The sequence below is a fragment of the Schistocerca cancellata genome, chromosome 3, assembly GCF_023864275.1.
Source record: "Schistocerca cancellata isolate TAMUIC-IGC-003103 chromosome 3, iqSchCanc2.1, whole genome shotgun sequence".
Lineage (NCBI taxonomy): Eukaryota > Metazoa > Arthropoda > Insecta > Orthoptera > Acrididae > Schistocerca > Schistocerca cancellata.
Window position 1 is genome coordinate 942,238,386 of NC_064628.1, and position 19,601 is coordinate 942,257,986.

Consider the following 19,601-nt stretch of genomic DNA (forward strand, 5'->3'; position numbering starts at 1 on the left):
AGCATAATGCACGACCGCATGTCCCAGCTCCTGTACGGGTCTTTCTGAGTACAGAAAATGTTCGACTGCTGCCATTTCCAGCACATTCTCCAGACCTCTCTTCAACTGAAAACGTCTGGTCAATGGTGGCCGAGCAACTCGCTCGTCACAATACGCCAGTCACTACTCTTGATGAACTGTGGTATCGTGTTGAAGCTCCATTAGCAGTTGTACCTGTACACGCCATCGAAGCTCTGACTCAATGCCCAGGCGTATCAAGGCCGTTATTACAGCCAGAGGTGGTTGTTCTGGGTACTGATTTCTCAGGATCTATGCACCCAAATTGCGTGAAAATGTAATCATATGTCAGTTCTAATATAATAAATTTGCCCAATGAATACACGTTTATCATCTGCGTTTCTTCTTGACGTATCAATTTTAATGGCCAGTAGTATACTGTTTTTTGACAACCCATGTTGTACGGTAATTGTAAGTCTCATTTGTATCCTGTATTTTTCCATATACACATTTTTTCGGAAGTTCAGAATTTGCTGCGCACCTGGAAGTTGGTTTGATAGTATCTAAAACAGCAAGTGGCAAACCATGTTTGTGGGTGTATGGTATTCCACTGGATTCTGCCTGAAGATATTTCCAAAAAAAAAAATGTTTCTGTGGTGTCACCGCCAGACACCACACTTGCTAGGTGGTAGCTTAAATCGGCCGCGGTCCATTAGTACATGTCGGACCCGCGTGTCGCCACTGTCAGTACTTGCAGACCTAGCGCCACCACATGGCAGGTCTAGAGAGGCGGACTAGCACTCGCCCCAGTTGTACGGACGACATTGCTAGCGACTAGACGTACGAAGCCTTCCTCTCATTTGCCGAGAGACAGTTAGAATAGCCTTCAGCTAAGTCCATAGCTACGACCTAGCAAGGCGCAGTTAACCATATCTGGAGAGAGTCTTACTTGTATTCACCATAAACGATGTATACCAAAAGGATGGATTAAAGTTAAGTATTCCCAAAGCAACGTACTTTTCTTATTAGCATTCATATAGCATCCTGTTTCAGACTTCACGATATTCTGGGTGAGCTTATAGCGTGCCTATTCGGCCCCTTCAAAATAACACTGTGTCGGCACTTCTGTCGACACATAACAGTTTCAAATGGCTCTGAGCACTATGGGACTTAACTTCTGAGGTCATCAGTCCCCTAGAACTTAGAACTACTTAAACCTAACTAACCTAAGGACATCACACACATCGATTCCCCGAGTCAGGATTCGAACCTGCGACGGTAGCGGTCGCGCCTAGAACCGCTCGGCCACCCCGGCCGGCAAGATATTTGCACCATAACCTGTCACAAAGGGAATGTTGAGGATTATCATCTATGGAAAGTTTGTGAAAGATGTCCACACGGCTTGGCTTTCCCATAAATTGCTAATTTCCTTGTCTGTCTGTCTTTAAACACCTCCCAGTGGCTTCGCATCTAATTTCTTCCCTTTCATTTCTTTCTACAGTCTGAGATGTCGACCTCCCATTCGCTTTTGAACACACATTCCAGTTTTTCAATTTTACTTTGTGAGTCATAAAGATTGCTCTCTAAAACAGTCTTAAAAGCTCCGGAATCTCCATAACATAGGTACTTCACATACCTAACACCATATTGTTCAACTGATCTTTGGAATATTATTTTCATCCCAGCTGCTTCCATCCCACCACTGGACCCCTAGTAGATCTTGGTGCACACTTTCTTGTAATCCTGCTCCCACCTTTCTTCTCCACTGCTATCATTGTTCTTTCTTGTCTCACAATGAGAACAATATTTGCTCATTCTTTGGATGTCGAAGATTTTCCCTTTATCGACACTAATGACAGGTGATACAACATGAAGTGATGTATGGATACTTTTTATTCAGGTTCCGTCACAAGAGACACACAGATATGTGTTCACTACGCAGTGGTCTCCTTCCCCTTCACTGTTAATATCTACTGCTCCCTCAACAGCTGCTTTCATATCCTGCCTGCACTCAACTTCAAGAGAACCGAGGAGTGTTGTGTTGTAATCATTGGATCTACTCTCAACTTCAAGAGCACTGAGGATTGTTGTGTTGTAATCACTGAATCTACTCTCTGGTGCAGGCATGTTCACCAAGCCACAGAACAATTTGTGCGTTCTCTGCCTACACCCAAGCGTCTCCTGGCGTAACGCAAGCTCGTGTTCGTCTCGTATTCACACCGAGAGCAGCAGCCTTGAACTGAACATTGTATTTACAAGCTGTACACAAAATATGTACATTACTTATAATGCCAATTCGGTCACTGTCATCATACAGTCTAAGGCCCTTTGACCTACAGATACCACATGCACATGAGACATTAACCATATGGGAAAGTATTTCTAAGTCAGTTAATCTAAATCCACCGGAAAACTCGTGTTTGACACTGCGCGCAGCATCATCAATTCCTTCACCAATTTTCTTCTTCGGTGAACTCAGTGCCTTTCTGGAAATTGTTCTTCACACTTAGCAGCAGCATCTCTGACACTGTTATTTAAGTTTCCTGTAGCTTTTACGCGTGTAATCCGGCATTTCACAACTTTTTGTATATGTGTCTACTGTTACTACCCATTTCGAACAAAACAGGTTGATACATGCAAAACTAAAAACTGAAATAGTTCGCGGCATGTACTATTAAAAAAACGAGTTGTAAACAAAGAAACTAGGAAAGATAATCTTTCTCACAGCCTTCTCGACTCATCTGCAATTCTTTTCAATCTAATAAAATAAGCAATAAGAAAATTTTAATTTTTTCTCAATTTTGTCCAACATCTGTCCTTAAAGGCGTCTGTGCGGTCTGTAATTGGTCTAACATTGCGTTCACTAGCCCTGCTGCAGCGACAGGGTGTGGTATATTCGTCGCCTAAATATCGTTCTCGAAATTTAGCTAAGTAATCTTTCTCTTGATAGCTTGCATCAGTCTTCAGGTATGAGCACTTGTGCGGCTGTTCTTTTCATAAGTTAAATATCTTCAGTTAGTCCTATTTCGTACGGTCCCACAAACTGCAGCAATGTTTTAGCAGTTTTTGAAAGCAGTCTCCTTTGTGCACTGACTGCATTTCCCTACTGTTTCACAAGAAAGTCTGGTACCTGCTGTACTGGGCCCAAGTGATCGTTCCATTTCATATATATAGATATTGTTACACCTAGGCATTTGTATAACTCCAGTTGTCATTCATTGCCATTCCAGTCATAGAACAACTCGATTTTTCCCTATAATACATTTCTTAACATTTACGGCAATTTGCCAATGTTTGCAGCGCTTTCAAATTTTATCACGATCTGACTGAATGTTTCTGCAGCGTTTTGCAGACGGCACGTCGTAATACACAGCCAGAAAAACATTAACACAGCTGAAATGACGACGTCCATTTTGATCCGATGGTGGCATATGCCAACTGAAGGAGGAAAGATCTGCTGGTAATGATTTCAACGTCACCCTCCACAGATAGCATTGTGGCATAGACACCATCTGTGTCTGCCCTTTAATAGGGAATGCTCACAGCCAGAAGGTTGAACGTGGTGGAAACGTATGACGCAAGGTGGCAACCGTACCACGGAGACACACACTCGTGTTTCCTAGAGCCAAATAAGCGAGTTTGAAACGGGTCAAATTGTGGCTTTCCGAGTGGCGGGATATTCCTTTCGGATATTTACACCACAAGTTGGACGTGCTGCGTCAGTCGTGTAACGATGTTGGTATCAGTGATCACGTGAACATTCTCACATCCGTAGACGAGGTTCTGGATATCCATCAAGATCGTCGTATGATAAGAGCAGCAGTGGCAGATTATTCAGCTACCACAACACAGCGTGAAGTGTTGAGAACCGGTTGGCAGCTGTGGGTCTACAGGCACGCGCCCTTCCACCTCATATCCCCACGCCACAGCGTCGACGTCGACTGGTGCCGTCAGAGGATCTCTTGGAAGATGGAATGGCGCGCCGTGGTCTTCAGCGATGAAAGAAGATTCTGCCTGCACTTAGGTGATGGTCGTGATGACCCCCCCCCCCTAAGACCTGGACCTGGTGAACACTCTCTTGTAGAATCCATTCCTCCAAGTCTGACCCCACTCCAGGCCTTATGATCTACGGAACGATAAGCTATAACACTCGTTCACCTTTGGTGTTTCTGGAGCGGACGCTAACCAGCGCGGGGTACGTGCAGAATGTTGTTAGTTCGTTCTTTTACCGTTCTTGCAAGGTATTTTGTTCTTCAGTAACTACATGCTAAGAATATATTTGCATTGTGCCAACTCAAAGATCAATAGATATGGATATAGATATAGATTTTTGTATTTAAAGCCATTCTCGTTCTGCGTTGGAATAAACATCATTCATTATTTGCTTGTTCTTGTTACGATTATTATTGTCATTCTCTCACTTCCAAGAGTTTTCACATCCCTATTTAGTATCGATGCACATGAAGAGTGGCTATGAAAGAAGGGAATACTGAATGTTACGTCATGCAGAATACACTCATTTACTTCGGCTCCTCGTGATCAACGCTAGAGGAGAAGTGAGATACATAAAGTTGACAGTGTGAGGACAGACATGCTGGCACAACTCTGCCACTACACAGTGTTACCAGATAAAATGGTGCTGCGGAATCGAAAGTGTAGTACGGATTTTGCCACAGTAGCAGACAGCTGCTAATTTCTGACCAAGACCGTGGATTACACTTCGGTCAATGCTGGTTAGAGTGTTGCAACTGTAAATGGAAGGCTTTGTTTGATAGACTTGTGCTGATGCTGTCTGAATAAATTATGCCATTGGATAAAAAGCGGTTTAGTTTTGAGACCTAACCCACGAGGGGGGAAGGCACAGTGGTCTGCTTCAGGAAATCCAAGCAAAAAAACACAAAAAACAACCAAGGAAGAGTTCGAACAGCTACTTTCATGCAGAGACATGCATTTGGAATCTGTTCATCGTTACGGGGTCAAACAAGAGGGTAATATCACTGAAACAATGATCAGGCTACTTAGTATACAATAGAGCATACATATTTTAAGGAGGAAGCGTATGAAGACGCAGACTTCCTCGTTATCAATATGTGCGGCATATCTTTCGTGTTAAAGAAAGTAATATCCCGCTTTACCTCTTCTTACGTCTCAAATGAAATGAATGCTATGAGGAATCGAATATTTGTTGACTGCGTCTCTTCTTGCTTCCATCCTTACCAACATATTTCTTCATTCTCGTGGTAATCATGACATTCTATGTGTATGCTGCAAAAGTATAATGCTCAATCATACACTAACAGTATAATGCTCAATCATACACTGCCCGTGACACTCAATATGCTCCGCAAGGCGTGCAGCATCTTCTCTAGCCAGCACGCTCTCGAGACGTTTATCCAGTCGGGCACTTGTGGGGTACTATGGGGCAAGATGTGACTTGAGCGAGTCGTCAACCAACAATCCTTTCAGACCTACGTGAACAGGTTTAGCAGGAATGGCATAACTTGTTCCAGGACAGTATTCGCCATCCGTACTATCGACTGGATGCCAGAGACAGCGCCGGCATTGCCTAACGTAAAGGCTACACCACGTACCAATATGGGAATTTCTGCATGAGTCGAAATCTGGTATCTCAGGACAGGTTGTGGTATCGATCTGTAAACGCAATCATTTCACGTAATTCATATGCACTTTTGCGACAATAAATATTGAGTGAACTGTAAAACTCTAAAAGGGTGTACTGATTTTTCTCCGGCAGTGCGGATGACTGCATCATCTGCAAAAAGTCTGATGTTATTGTTAACATTGTCTGAACATTATAAATAAACAATACGAAGAGCAAAGGCGCCAACACACTTAACTGGGGGACACCTGAAGTTTCTTATAGATCAGTCCTCCACTCTGAGCCGAGAAATCCTCAATCGAGTCACATGTGTCGCTTGATCCTCCATACCACCTAAATTTCGGTAATAAGCGTATCCGAAGTGCTGAGTCACTTACTTTCATGAGTCTAGAAACACTGCACCTATCTCACCGCCTTCATCCATTACTTTCAGGATGTCGTGTGAGGAAAGTGCGAGTCGGGTTTGATATCCAACATTTTATTTCTACTATTGTTAAAATTAATCCCTTGTTTAACGTAATAATTTGAAGGCTGCAATGGTTTTCTCATGCACATCTGCACACCATCGTAAATCAATGTATTTCATCAGACTGAAAGACTTAATTTAAAAAAAAGAAAGTAGCTCAGTGCATAGCGTAAAGGTCTTGTGAAATCGCTGTTTCGAATGAAGACAGTATTAACTCTTTCTTATTTTCATTTAAATCCGGTATTTATTAACAAAAGTAAATATTAATTAAGAGACGGTAACGCTTACTTAAAATAAAATATTATTTTGCTAATCGCATCGAAATGCAAGTGTTCACAGTAAATTGCACTTTGTTACAACTATCTGGAACGTAATATAGAGAATAATTTCTTTTTTCGTTTTAAGAAACTGAACAGTATTATTGAGGCATATAACGGTTTACGTGTATATGTACAGAGTGACAATTTTTGAAAAATATGAAATAAAATCGTCATACGTTCTAAACGGTTTGTGTTAGGACGTTCAAACTCCACCATTGACTGCGGGGCATGATGGGAATTAGTATCCGCACCGTTGTTTCGCTTAGCGACGAAGGCCACTTTCATTTGGACGGGTTCGTCAATAAGCAAAAATTGGTGCATTCGGGGTACTGAGAATTGATATTTCGCGATCGAGAAGTGTCTTCACCCTCAGCCGGTGACTGTGTGGTGTGCAGTGTCCAGTAACGGAATAATCGGTGCGATATTCCTTTATGGCATGGTGACTACCGAACAGTATGAGAAGGTTTTGGAATATGATTTCATCCCCTTTGTCCAAAGTGACGCTGATTTCGACGAGATGTGGTTCATGCAAGATGAAGCCCGACCTTACCGAAGCAGGACAGTGATGTCCTGGAGAAGCACTTTGAGGACCGCATTCTGGCTGTGGGGTATTCTCGAGATCTGAACTCATGCGACTCCTTTTTGTGGGTCTGTATTAAAGGAAGGTGTACAGCGACAAATCCAAAACTATTGCTGGCTGGGTCTGAACACATGCGACTCCCTTTTGCTGGACAATATTAAAGACAAGGTGTACAGCAACATCCCCAAAACCATTGCTGAGCTGGAAACAGCCATTCAGGAGGTCATTGACAGCATCGATGTCCCTGTACTTTAGCGGGTCATGCAGAATTTCGCTGTTCATCTGCGCCACATGGCAGGCATATCGAATATGTCATAACCTAAATCCGAATGTCTGTAGTAACGTTTACATGTTGAGTAAAGTGCGTGGACGCCGCAGTATGTAGCTAATTTATGTTTTCTCCTATTCGTATAATTCAGAAACTGTCACCCTGTATATTTTTAATTCACTCCTACTGTCTTAGAAAATTTCTGTGCGCCAGGAAACGTGACAGTGCCGAGCGCTCCTACCGTTGAGATCTGTCCTCCTGTATTGTAAGGGCAGAGTGCAGAATTTACGACTGTTTACGATATTCAACAGGAACCACTAACGACTGGGAATTTCGACTGTCACCTGACACAGATAACAACGCCCTCTTGATTCACAGGCTATACAGAGGCCTGAGAACAGAATGCTTTTCGCGTCTTCTGACGCCCTCCGTTTCTGTGCTTCTCTTCCAGTTTTCTCGCCTTCACCCCTCCACTGAACGTACCACTTCCTAAAACTTGTCTAGAATTACTGCGTGCAGTGTAGTATGAGCTCGAAACGTCCACGTTCTGCTGAATCCTTCAATATCTGTTTATATTCGAATCCGTTTATTCAAAATGTTCAGATACGTGTGAGATCTTATGGGACTTAACAGCTAAGGTCATCAGTCCCCTAAGCTTAAACACTACTTAACCTAAATTACCCTAAGGACAAACACACACACCCATGCCGAAGGGAGGAATCGAACCTCCGCCGGGACCAGCCGCACAGTCCATGACTGCAGCGCCTTACACAGCTCGGCTAATCCCGCGCGGCGAATCTGTTTATTCATAATTTCTTGTGGCCAAAGTGCTACGGCAATGTTCTTTAAAACGAGTTGATTAATTTAACTATGTGTTATGGCAATGTTCTTTAAAACGAGTTGATTAATTTAACTACGAGATAGGAGGAGTGCGGGAAAGTGACAGTACTGAGGTAACTAGTGACGCAGGACTTTAACGGAGCGGTCATGCAAGTGAAGAAAATTGTGCACATCGAGGAAACTTTCGTCTGATAAGAGTAAATATAAACCTCAAGACACAACAAGCGGCCACACACCTTCCGAAAACGAACACCTTTCTAAAATAACTACGTCATCTTCCTCGGAATGGCTATAATGAAATGCCATCTAAAGTGTCGGTGCTGCTTGTGAAGCTTCCACAGATGGGAGCCGCACAGAACGGTACCTCAGCGCGGGATCCCGTGCACGCTGAGACACCTCGTCACAAGCGGAAGACCTCGATCGACTCGCCGTTACGCGCCTCGGCGCCTGCAGCACCGCTCGAGTCTGCACTGGTGCTAAGCGTATGCCAGCCAGCGGCGCATCGGCCAGGCGCAGGCAGGCATTGTGTCCGCGGCGGGCCTAATCCCCGAGGCCCTTCCACCCCCACACACGCCTCAAGCATATTCATGCGGCCAGCTAGGCCATCTATTGTGTCCACAGGTGGATTACCGGCACGCAGACCAGCCGCTACAATTCATACCTCCCAGCGGAGAGGGGCCTAATTGTTTAAGCAAACTAGACGCAAATACACTACTGGCCATTAAAATTGCTACACTAAGAAGAAATGCAAGTGATAAACGGGTATTCATTGCACAAATATATTATACTAGACCTGGCATGTGATTACATTTTCACGCAGTTTTGGTGCATACATCCTGAGAAATCAGTACCCAGAACGACCACATCTGGCCATAATAACGGCCTTGATACGCCTGGGCGTTGAGTCAAACAGAGCTTGGATGGCGTGTACAGATACAGCTGCCCATGCAGCTTCAACACGATACCACAGTTCATCAAGAGCAGTGACTGGCGTATTGTGACGAGCCAGTTGCTCGGCCACCATTCACCAGACGTTTTCAATTGGTGAAAGATCTGGAGAATGTGCTGGTCAGGGCAACAGTCGAACATTTTCTGTATCCAGAAAGGCCCGTACAGGACCTCCAACATGCGGTCGTGCATTATCCTGCTGAAATGTAGGGTTTCGCAGGGATCGAATGAAGGGTAGATCCACGGGGCGTAACACATCTGAAATGTAACGTCCACTGTTCAAAGTGCCGTCAACGTGAAGAAGAGGCGACCGAGACGTGTAACCAATGGCACCCCTTACCACCACGCCGCGTGTACAGATACAAATACACGCTTCCAATCTGCGTTCACCGCGATGTCGCCAAACACGGATGCGACCATCATGATGCTGCAAACAGAACCTGGATTCATTCGAAAAAACGACGTTTTGCCATTCGTGCACCCAGGTTCATCGTTGAGTACACCGTCGCAGGCGCTCCTGTCTGTGGTGCAGCGTCAAGTGTAACCGCAGCCATGGTCTCTGAGCTGATAGTCCATGCTGCTGCAAACGTCGTCGAACTGTTCGTGCATATGGATGTTGTCTTGCAGACGTCCCCATCTGTTGACTCAGGGATCGAGACGTGCCTGCACGATCCGTTACAGTCACGCGGATAAGATGCCTGTCGTCTCGACTGCTAGTGATACGAGGCCGTTGGGATCCAGCACGGCGTTCCGTATTACCTTCCTGAACCCACCGATTCCATATTCTGTTAACAGTGATTAGATCTCGATCAACGCGAACAGCAATGTCGCGATACGATAAACCACAATCGCGATAGGCTACAATCCGACCTTTATCAAAGTCGGAAACGTGATGGTACGCATTTCTCCTCCTTACACGAAACACGAAGCATCACAACAACGTTTCACCAAGCACCATCGGTCAACTGCTGTTTGTGTACGAGAAATCGGTTAGAAACTTTCCTCATGTCAGCACGGTGTAGGTGTCGCCATCGGCGCCAACCTTGTGTGAATGCTCTGAAAAGGTAATCATTTGCATATCACAGCATCTTCTTCTTGTCGGTTAAATTTCGCATCTGTAGCACGTCATCTTCGTGGTGTACCAATTTTAATGGCCAGTAGTGTAATACTGCTGCTCGTCTACACATTTAGTTTCCCTAAGTCAGATACGAGGTATTATACTGGCAGAAGAAAGGTGTACGAAACGCCGATAATATGAAACTAATAAAGCTTCTTAGCGAAAGCTGCTTGCGAAATTTCCGGGTTGTGTTTGGTGGTCCGTAATGGTTTTTCGTTCTTGACATTTCGTCCACAGCTGTGTTGATGTTCAAAGGTCCTCCTGCTTCCTCTGAGTGTCACCGACTGACGGGTTGGACATTCTTACAGGTGCTGGAATGAGTAGTGCTTTGGGGAGAAAGTTCAAAATTCTGTTGTGCAATGGACGTATTTAAAGTAGTTCCTGAATATTCTAGAGAAGAGAAAATTATTACAGGAATCTCATGTTCCTTAATTCATATTTGCTTTAGAGGTTAGTACGAACAAAATAGACCCACCCACCCACCCGCCCTCCCAACCACACACACACACACACACACACACACACACACACACACACACACTTAGTTTCAAATGACTCTGGCATCACCACCTTGACCATACTTACGATCTTCTACTGAATTTTTCGTCTTGCCCCTCTTGCCTCTCTGGAGAAACTGAGTCAGTGCCCCCAGCCCAATGAATCAGATGTAAAGCTTAATACAGTGGAAAGGCGATGTTATTATTCATAAAGTGACCTGGGCCCACGCTTTCACACTAAGATTCATTAAATGTTGACAATTTACTTTAGAATGAAAGTTGTTGTGTTATTAAATAATTCTAATTTTCACCATTTTCTGTTCTGTATCACACAAGTAATCGTTCACTTTGTACACACGTCAAAACAGGTTTGCATCACCTCGGTTCCGAGAGTTCCGGAACCTGTACAGAAAATTGGAATAGAGATCAACATGAACATCATTTCCGCCCTTTTTATTGCTCATCAAAACCAAACATTGCATGTTATAGCACCATACAGCGAGACCTTCGGAGGTGGTGGTCCAGATTGCTGCACACACCGGTACCTCTAATACCCAGTAGCACGTCGTCTTGCATTGATGCACGCGTGTATTCGTCGTTGCATACTATCCACAAGTTAATCAAGGCACTGTTGGTCCAGATTGTCCCTCTCCTCAACGGCGATTCGGCGTAGATCCCCCATAGTGGTTGGCGGGTCACGTCGTCCACAAACACCCCTTTTAAATCTATACCAGGCATGTTCGATAGGGTCCATGTCTGGAGAACATCCTGGCCACTCTAGTCGAGCGATGTCGTTATACTTAAGGAAGTCATTCACTAGATGTGCACGATGGGGGTGCAAATTGTCGTCCATGAAGACGAATGCCTCACCAGTATGCTGCCGATATGGTTGCACTAGTTCGGAGGATGGCATTCACGTATCGTTCAACCGTTACAGCACCTCCCATGACCACCAGCGGCGTACGTCGACCCCACATAATGGCACCCAAAAACATCAGCGAACCTCCGCCTTGCTGCACTCGCTGGACAGTTTGTCAAAGGCTTTCAGCCTCACCGTGTAGCCTCCAAACACGTCTCCGACGATTGTCTGGTTGCAGGCATATACGACACTCATCGGTGAAGAGAACGTGATGCTAATCCTGATCGGTCCATTCGGCATGTTGTTCGGCACATCTGTACCGTGCTGCATGGTGTCGTGGTTGCAAAAATGGACCTCGCCGTGGACGTCAGGAGTGAAGTTGCTCATCATGCAGCCTATTGCGCACAGTTTGAGTCCTAACACGACAACCTGTGGTTACACGAAAACCATTATTCGAAATGGTGGCGTTGCTGTCAGCGTTCATTCGAGCTATAATCCGTAGGTAGCGGTCATCCACTGCAGTAGTAGCCCTCGGGCGGCCTGAGCGAGGCATGTCATCGACAGTTCCTATCTCTCTGTGTCTCCTCCATGCTCGAACAACACCGCTTTGGTTCATTCCGAGACGCCTGGACACTTCCCTTGTTGAGAGGCCTTCCTGGCACAAAGTAACCTTGTGGACACAATCGAACCGCCGTACTGACCGTCCAGGAATGGTTGAACTACAGACAACACGAGCCGTGTACCTCCTTCCTAGTGGAATGACTCGAACTGATCGGCTGTCGGATCCCCTCCGTCTAATAGGCGCTGCTGATGCATCGTTGTTTACATCTTTTGGCGGATTTAGTGACAGCTCTGAACAGTCAAAGGGACTGTGTCTGTGACAGAATATCGACAGTCAACGTCTATCTTCAGGAGCTCTGGGAACTGGGATGATTCAAAACTTTTTTTGATGTGTCTAGTATGAATTATTTAGCATTCTCTAGTGGACCATGCTGATTGCTGTTTGCTATTTGTTTACCCTAGGTACATGTAAGTATGAGATACGGATATGAATGCTGGTGTTTGCGAGGTAACAGTTGACGTTCTTCTTCATGTGTATAACAGCCTGGTATACAGGATGTTACAAAAAGGTACGGCCAAACTTTCAGGAAACATTCCTCACACACAAATAAAGAAAAGATGTTATGTGGACATATGTCCGGAAACGCTTAATTTCCATGTTAGAGCTCATTTTAGTTTCGTCAGTATGTACTGTACTTCCTCGATTCACCGCCAGTTGGCCCAATTGAAGGAAGGTAATGTTGACTTCGGTGCTTGTGTTGCTCTACAGTACTAGCGTCAAGCACATCAGTACGTAGCATCAACAGGTTAGTGTTCATCACGAACGTGGTTTTGCAGTCAGTGCAATGTTTACAAATACGGAATTGGCAGATTACCCTTTTGATGTATGGATTAGCACGGGGCAATAGCCGTGGCGCGGTACGTTTGCATCGAGACAGATTTCCAGAACGAAGGTGTCCCGACAGGAAGTCGTTCGAAGCAATAGATCGGCGTCTTAATGAGCACGGAACATTCCAGCCTATGACTCGCGTCTGGGGAAGACCTAGAACGACGAGGACACCTGCAATGGACGAGGCAATTCTTCGTGCAGTTGACGATAACCCTAATGTCAGGGTCAGAGAAGTTGCTGCTGTACAAGGTAACGTTGACCACGTCACTGTATGGAGAGTGCTACGGGAGAACCAGTTGTTTCCGTACCATGTACAGCGTGTGCAGGCACTATCAGCAGCTGATTCGCTTCCACGGGTACACTTCTGCGAATGGTTCATCCAACAATGTGTCAATCCTCATTTCAGTGCAAATGTTCTCTTTACGGATGACGCTTCATTCCAACGTAATCAAATTGTAAATTTTCACACGCAGCATGTGTGGGCTGACGAGAATCCGCACGCAATTGTGCAATCATGTCATCAACACATTTTCTGTGAACGTTTGGGCAGGCATTGTTGGTGATGTCTCGATTGGGCTCCATGTTCTTCCACCTACGCTCAATGGAGCACGTTATCATGATTTCATACGGGATACTCTACCTGTGCTGCTAGAACATGCGCCTTTACAAGTACGACACAACATGTGGTTCATGCACGATGGAGCTCCTGCACATTTCAGTCGAAGTGTTCGTACGCTTCTCAACAACAGATTCGGTGACCGATGGATTGGTAGAGGCGGACCAATTCCATGGCCTTCACGCTCTCCTGACGTCAACCCCCTTGACTTCCATTTATGGGGGCATTTTCAAGCTCTTGTCTACGCAACCCCGGTACCAAATGTAGAGACTCTTCGTGCTCGTATTGTGGACGGCTGTGATACAATACGCCATTCTCCAGGGCTACATCAGCGCATCAGGGATTTTCCATGCGACGGAGGGTGGATGCATGTATCCTCGCTAACGGAGGGCATTCTGAACATTTCCTGTAACAAAGTGTCTGAAGTCACGCTGGTACGTTCTGTTGCCGTGTGTTTCCATTCCATGATTAATGTGATTTGAAGAGAAGTAATAAAATGAGCTCTAACATGGAAAGTAAGCATTTCCGGACAAGTGTCCACATAACATATTTTCATTCCTTGTGTGTGAGGAATGTTTCCTGAAAGTTTGGCCGTACCTTTTTGTAACACCCTGTATGTACTCACGTGGTGCAGCTGTAGCGGGCACCTGTTTAAACAGATTAGGGAGCTGCATTACTTTTTATAGTTACTAGCCAAGTACAAAACGTTGCCCAGGTTCGTATTTGCTCCATTGCATCAGTGCAGCTGCTCCTTCCCCCTTCCCCCTCCATCTGTTCTTACCTCTGGCCATCTCCCGCTCCCCCCCCCCCCCCTTTCTTGAGTAGCTCCTCCCATCCTAGTCTCCGTGCGGCTCCCACCGCCACCCTCTCTGCACATATCCCCTTCCCCTATTTGCTCTCCACCTCCTTCTGCCCTCTCTCTGCCCTCTCTCTGTCCACCGCACCCTCTACCCTTTATCTCCTCAAGTCCTCTTCCCCCCTTCTCTCTGTTTTCCTCCCCTTCTTCCTGTGTCTGTCCATCTCCACCCACTCCCTTTCTACACGTCCGTCTCCCCCTTCCTCCTATCACCACGTTATCATCTCCATGCCAATAGGAGGTTCCTGGTTTTTACCTCCACAGTATTTATTTCAGGATAACATCTGTAGCAAGTTTGGGTGAAATCGATCCAGGGGTTTAGGAGACGCTTTCTTTTAGCGGCTTCGCCCGGAATCGCAGATGTCACACGTATTTGATATATGCTTAACGTATTTCACACACATCTGCACACATATAACACCTGTGTCGCTAGTGGATTCAACCCCAGTATTGTTTCACGCAGCTCAATGTTTACAACTTCGTGTCTTCTGAACTATGCGTCATACAGTGACATAATCTAGCAGCTACACTTAGTGGTGTATGTAGATACTGTTCGTTAAGTGAGTTGCGGATATCGTCAACAGTAAAGACGTAATAAATTAAAACATCACGCCAGATGCGGCAGTTTTACTGCACGAACAGCGAAAATGTGAAGAGCAATAAACTTTTTTCCTTTCATTATTTTATTGACGGTGTTAGCGCGAAAAATGTGGGAATTAATTTGATATTGAACGTAAAGTTAGTAAGAAGACGCTAAGTGCTCGCTTTGTCAGATACGGGATGAACACAGTACAGGTAATACGTGCGCCGTGAGTTATCCTGCGTCAAGACATTAATACTTGAGATGTTGTGTTAAATCTTTGACGTAGGTTTGTGTCTCATAACGAGCAGACTATGACTGAGTGTTGTCGTATTTTTAAATTCGGTCAGTAATTACATGAAACACTGGAAATCAAACCTCTGCTGCCGCCGGAAGCCGTCAGACGGGCAAGTTGCAGGTGGCAGTGGGTGACAAGTGGAAGCTGACTTTCTCTCCTGTGTGTCGCGAGCAGCCTGTGGATGGCGGAAACTGTGCGGGGGAGCGCACGCAGCATTTGCCCGGCAGCGCCTCCCGGCTGAGCACGGAGCGAGCAACGATTCTCCAGAACTGCGATTGCAAGCGTTGTGATTCGTTAAGATGAAGGAGCTTTAAGACACGTATATAATATGATTATTTTTGTATATTTATTTATTTATTTATTGTTTATGTATCCTGGCCAGATAAGGATCTTAAGCACTCTCTTACATGGGACAACATTCTCAATTTCTATTTATGTACATCTCAGAAGTTATTAAGAGGACAGTGATAATTAGCAACACAATAACATTTAAAAATATTATTAATAATTAGGATGACTGGTAATAATGAAGGGCATTATTAATAACAATAATAATGATTAGTTTAGCACACTGATTGGCACATATAGTATTATCAAATACGAAATAGAGGGGAAGAGTGAAATGACAGTATCACTGGCTGTTAAGAAAGAGTAGACTATATGTTAATTTCACTTGTTTCGCGCCGGCCGTGGTCGGCCGAGCGGTTCTAGGCGCTATAGTCTGCAACCACGCGACCGTTACGGTCGCAGGTTCTAATCCTGCCTCGGGCGTGGATGTGTGTGATGTCCTTAGGTTAGTTAGGTTTAAGTAGTTCTAAGTTCTAGGAGACTGATGACCTCAGAAGTTAAGTCCCATAGTGCTCAGAGCCATTTGAACCAACTTGTTTCGCCTGACTTGGCGCCTGTGAGGTACAAATAACTCTTCAGTTACTTTCGGCTTTTCTTTGTGCTTTATTTTTCCAAACTTATCGAAAATTCACCCGCTAGTAGTGTACACACTACATTTTCCTCCTTGTGGTTCGTATCTTGCCTGCTCGAGGGACCGGGATCGTCTACTGTCGCTAATCTGTTGTAAAATAGACATGCTGCGAACTCCCCCACCCCCCTCGCTGTTAAAGACAGTGAGGAATGATGCTAATTAGTAATCTATCGACATCTCTCGCCCAACAAAGTATGCTAATTAAGCTGTACACAATGAAGGTAATGAACGCTAAATTTTTCGCCCAGCCGAGGCTCAACAGTTAGGTGTAATCATGTAGTTTTCTTCATTACAGACAGGAATGATTAGCTATGAAATGAAATTCAAGGATACAATAAATTCCTGAGATGTCGCTAAAAACATTGCGAAGTAATTCAGTATAAGTTATTCCACATACAACGACAACAATGATAAATACAAAATTAAAGTGACTTATGGTTGAAAACCCCCCCATGAACCATGGACCTTGCCGTTGGTGGGGAGGCTTGCGTGCCTCAGCGATACAGATAGCCGTACCGTAGGTACAACCACAACGGAGGGGTATCTGTTGAGAGGCCAGACAAACGTGTGGTTCCTGAAGAGGGGCAGCAGCCTTTTCAGTAGTTGCAAGGGCAACAGTCTGGATGATTGACTGATCTGGCCTTGTAACAATAACCAAAACGGCCTTGCTGTGCTGGTACTGCGAACGGCTGAAAGCAAGGGGAAACTACGGCCGTATCTTTTCCCGAGGGCATGCAGCTTTACTGTATGATTAAATGATGATGGCGTCCTCTTGGGTAAAATATTCCGGAGGTAAAATAGTCCCCCATACGGATCTCCGGGCGGGGACTACTCAAGAGGATGTCGTTATCAGGAGAAAGAAAACTGGCGTTCTACGGATCGGAGCGTGGAATGTCAGATCCCTTAATCGGGCAGGTAGGTTAGAAAATTTAAAAAGGGAAATGGATAGGTTAAAGTTAGATATAGTGGGAATTAGTGAAGTTCGGTGGCAGGAGGAACAAGACTTCTGGTCAGGTGACTACAGGGTTATAAACACAAAGTCAAATAGGGGTAATGCAGGAGTAGGTTTAATAATGAATAGGAAAATAGGAATGCGGGTAAGCTACTACAAACAGCATAGTGAACGCATTATTGTGGCCAAGATAGATACGAAGCCCACGCCTACTACAGTAGTACAAGTTTATATGCCAACTAGCTCTGCAGATGACAAAGAAATTGAAGAAATGTATGATGAAATAAAAGAAATTATTCAGATAGTGAAGGGAGACGAAAACTTAATAGTCATGGGTGACTGGAATTCGAGTGTAGGAAAAGGGAGAGAAGGAAACGTAGTAGGTGAATATGGATTGGGGCTAAGAAATGAAAGAGGAAGCCGCCTGGTAGAATTTTGCACAGAGCACAACTTAATCATAGCTAACACTTGGTTTAAGAATCATGATAGAAGGTTGTATACATGGAAGAACCCTGGAGATACTAAAAGGTATCAGATAGATTATATAATGGTAAGACAGAGATTTAGGAACCAGGTTTTAAATTGTAAGACATTTCCAGGGGCAGATGTGGACTCTGACCACAATCTATTGGTTATGACCTGTAGATTAAAACTGAAGAAACTGCAAAAAGGTGGGAATTTAAGGAGATGGGACCTGGATAAACTGAAAGAACCAGAGGTTGTACAGAGTTTCAGGGAGAGCATAAGGGAACAATTGACAGGAATGGGGGAAAGAAATACAGTAGAAGAAGATTGGGTAGCTTTGAGGGATGAAGTAGTGAAGGCAGCAGAGGATCAAGTAGGTAAAAAGACGAGGGCTAGTAGAATCCTTGGGTAACAGAAGAAATATTGAATTTAATTGATGAAAGGAGAAAAGCAGGCATGGCTAGAGGACAAATGTAGGGATGTAGAGGCTTCTCTCACTAGGGGTAAGACAGATACTGCCTACAGGAAAATTAAAGAGACCTTTGGAGATAAGAGAACCACCTGTATGAACATCAAGAGCTCGGACGGAAACCCAGTTCTAAGCAAAGAAGGGAAAGCAGAAAAGTGGAAGGAGTATATAGAGGGTCTATACAAGGGCGATACACTTGAGGACAATATTATAGAAATGGAAGAGGATGTAGATGAAGATGAAATGGGAGATACGATACTGCGTGAAGAGTTTGACAGAGCACTGAAAGACCTGAGTCGAAACAAGGCCCCCGGAGTAGACAACATTCCATTGGAACTACTGACGGCCTTGGGAGAGCCAGTCCTGACAAAACTCTACCATCTGGTGAGCAGGATGTATGAAACAGGCGAAATACCCTCAGACTTCAAGAAGAATATAATAATTCCAATCCCAAAGAAAGCAGGTGTTGACAGATGTGAAAATTATCGAACAATCAGTTTAATAAGCCACAGCTGCAAAATACTAACACGAATTCTTTACAGACGAATGGAAAAACTGGTAGAAACTGATCTCGGGGAAGATCAGTTTGGATTCCGTAGAAATACTGGAACACGTGAAGCAATACTGACCTTACGACTTATCTTAGAGGAAAGATTAAGGAAAGGCAAACCTACATTTCTAGCATTTGTAGACTTAGAGAAAGCTTTTGACAATGTTGACTGGAATACTCTCTTTCAAATTCTAAAGGTGGCAGGGGTAAAATACAGGGAGCGAAAGACTATTTACAATTTGTACAGAAACCAGATGGCAGTTATAAGAATCGGGGGACATGAAAGGGAAGCAGTGGTTGGGAAGGGAGTAAGACAGGGTTGTAGCCTCTCCCCGATGTTATTCAATCTGTATATTGAACAAGCAGCAAGGGAAACAAAAGAAAAATTCGGAGTAGGTATTAAAATCCAGGGAGAAGAAATAAAAACGTTGAGGTTCGCCGATGACATCGTAATTCTGTCAGAGACAGCAAAGGACTTGGAAGAGCAGTTGAACGGAATGGATGGTGTCTTGAAGGGAGGATATAAGATGAACATCAACAAAAGCAAAACGAGGATAATGGAATGTAGTCGAATTAAGTCGGATGATGTTGAGGGTATTAGATTAGGAAATGAGACACTTAAAGTAGTAAAGGAGTTTTGCTATTTGGGGAGCAAAATAACTGATGATGGTCGAAGTAGAGAGGATATAAAATGTAGACTAGCAATGGCAAGGAAAGCGTTTCTGAAGAAGAGAAATTTGTTAACATCGAGTATAGATTTAAGTGTCAGGAAGTCACTTCTGAAAGTATTTGTATGGAGTGTAGCCATGTATGGAAGTGAAACATGGACGGTAAATAGTTTGGACAAGAAGAGAATAGAAGCTTTTGAAATGTG